The 2,623-nt window shown below is 38.2% G+C and overlaps 1 protein-coding gene and 1 long non-coding RNA gene across 2 annotated transcripts in view; both read right to left on the minus strand.

Moving 5' to 3' along the window:
- LOC106528129 (contactin associated protein family member 5) overlaps positions 1 to 2,623 on the minus strand; it is a gene marked incomplete in the record, with an annotated part of 393,708 nt that overhangs the window by 239,195 nt on the left and 151,890 nt on the right.
- On the minus strand, positions 2,298 to 2,614 carry LOC106528130 (uncharacterized). Its single transcript, XR_001311464.1, has 2 exons — positions 2,495 to 2,614; positions 2,298 to 2,412 (listed from the first exon to the last, which is right to left on the minus strand). It is a non-coding gene; the product is annotated as an uncharacterized LOC106528130 (long non-coding RNA).

Genomic DNA, 2,623 nt, shown 5'->3' on the forward strand with positions numbered 1-2,623 from the left:
ACTGTATATAAAACTTACTGAAATTTTTAAATTTATCTTCTTTTCATTTTAAATGCAGAGTAAGATTTGTGGCTGTTTTTAACTTTTGTTCAGCAGAAGACATTGTAAAAATGGCTCCTGCTGTTGTAAAAGTTATATGCCCCAGTGCTCTTGAATAAAATTCTTGTATAAAACTTCTAAAGTTTGTCATTGTAACCTGACAAAATGCGAGTATAGGTACCTTTTCAAAAAACTGCATATGAGATCCAACAGGAAGGCAGCTGCTTCTCAACCCTTTACTGAATTAATTTCACGTCCAAACCACAGGATCTCTCATCTTCTCATTGTACAGATAAACGTTCCATTACAAGGAGGAGGCAGTGATTGGCTGGAATTGGCTTGGAGCAGCAGCGGGGGAAGAATGTCGGGCGAAATCACCCTCTGGAGAGCAGCCGTCAGCTCCAACGATGCTCTGCAGTCCTGTGTGCTGCCCGGCTATCATAAAACCGCTCAGTGTGYCGTGTTCCGACACCGTTCCACACAGCAGTAATTCTCCGGCTCATCTAGTTAGTGCTGCCTCGCAACGCAGGGCTGACGGGTGCCAGTAAATCCACATTACATGTCTTACTGGGAGAGGCTCAGAATACAGATGACACAGTTTGCCCTTTAACTGACTCCTCAGTCACACAGGTCCACTCTGAAATCAAAGCTTTGCAGTTGGTATTATTGAATGTTTTTGCCTGTGTCTGTGTTTTGCTTGTCTGTAGTGTTAGCAAAACATCTCTTGAACCACTGGGTGCATTTTAAGGACTCTGAGAGAGTAAACATTACATACATGTCAAGTTACATGGATTGGCAATAAATTCAATTAATTTTCCATCATCTTGCAGGTATATAAATGTGTAGACAAAACTCAGCTTCCAATTTCTTTTTTACGTCTCTGGCCTAAAACGGCCATGTTTGCTCCCTCCTCCTCCTCCTCCTCCCACTACCTGCTTCCTTGCAGACGCTTCAAGAACCCCGCCCAACACTACCCCTGCGCCACACATATTGCTGCAATTGCCTGTACGCTCTCCTTCTTGTTGTATTGTGCGACAATACTACAGATTTTATATAAATTTATTTCACAGATTTCTGAAGGTCAGCATACAGGTGAACATTTGAAAGTGTTGTCATATATTTTATTAGATAATTAAAGTAATTAACTTCAGGTGTTAACCCCATTCAAGACAACCACCACAGTTGGGGAATCCTATCAAACGATGCGATGTAGCGGCCTCGCCGATCCTCGGAGGAAGAAGCGATTAGCTCRGCTCCGAGCTGACTCCCCGACCTTCAGGATCACCCAGTGGACGCTCGAAGTCCGCACGAAGACCACCGTGGATAGGCTGTCTGTTTTGGTTTGTTTTATCTAAATTTAATAATTTCTTAATTTTAAACTAATTTTGTACTTTTACTAATTCTATTTCCATCATTTCCAACATCTGTTCTATGCTTTTACCCAAGCAAAAAAAACGTAGTGTCGTCTGCAAATAAAACACATTCAAACAACCCTGAAACATTTACCAAGTCATTAATATATACTGTAGGAGAAACAACCTTTGTCCCAATATAGTACCCTGTGGAACCCCACATACAATATTACAAAGTTAAGATCTTACATCTTTAATTTGTACAAACTGTTTCCTATTGGTTAAATAACTTGATACCCACTGTAATGCTGGACCTCTTCTGCCATATTTGTTTAATTTCTCCAGAAGGATACGGTGGTCAGTGGTATCAAATGCTTTTTTTTTCAATCAACAAAAACACTGATAATTTGAAGGGATTTCAAATGTTTGTTAAACTGAAAATCAGAACAAACTTGAAGGACAGATGCACTTCTGTAAAAGGTATAAGACTATGGAATGATCAGGAGGATGACTGTAAAAGCATTGGATCAGTGAATTTCTTTAAGAAAACAATCAAGGAAAAATTGTTAAAGAATATGAAATTGTTTAATTTGTATTAGTTACTGTTTGAGGAATTTAAATTATTTTTTTGTTTTATTATTTGGTTTATCATTGTTTTAAATATTTGTTTAATTAAAAAAGGGGCAGATATAAGAATTGTTTTCTTCTTCTGCTGCCTTTCATGTTATTTTATTTGTATTGTTTTGTTGTATGCAATGTTTTGTTTTTTAAAATAAAATGAGTAAATACTATAATGTAAAAAAATGTATATTTTCTATTGATAATGATCATGTGTCTGTTGTAACATACTGTATGTTGTTATTGAATTATTGCCCAGCCCTAGCTGATTCACCAATTTGAACTAACTTTTGCCTGCATTCTGTCAGTTCCAGAGATGAACTGAGGATGACCTCCTCCCTCCTTGGCCAGCCCATTGATGAGAGCAGAGCTGGCTCCTTCTCCAATCCCAAAAGAGAAACACCTACAATACAACAGTTTGTTTTTAAACACACACAACAGCAGAACACAACACAAACTGTGAATCTGTGTGTTTATGGTGCTACCTGTGAGAGCCTGCATTCTTCTTAACAAGATCTATAACATCTTTGGTGTTCCCCACCTCTCCATCAGTAAAAACAAACAGCTAAGGGAGGAAATATTGCACAAAGGTTAAACAAAGTCACACCCAGATC

The sequence above is a fragment of the Austrofundulus limnaeus genome, unplaced genomic scaffold (genome assembly GCF_001266775.1).
Source record: "Austrofundulus limnaeus strain Quisiro unplaced genomic scaffold, Austrofundulus_limnaeus-1.0 Scaffold360, whole genome shotgun sequence".
In the NCBI taxonomy this organism is placed as follows: Eukaryota; Metazoa; Chordata; class Actinopteri; order Cyprinodontiformes; family Rivulidae; genus Austrofundulus; species Austrofundulus limnaeus.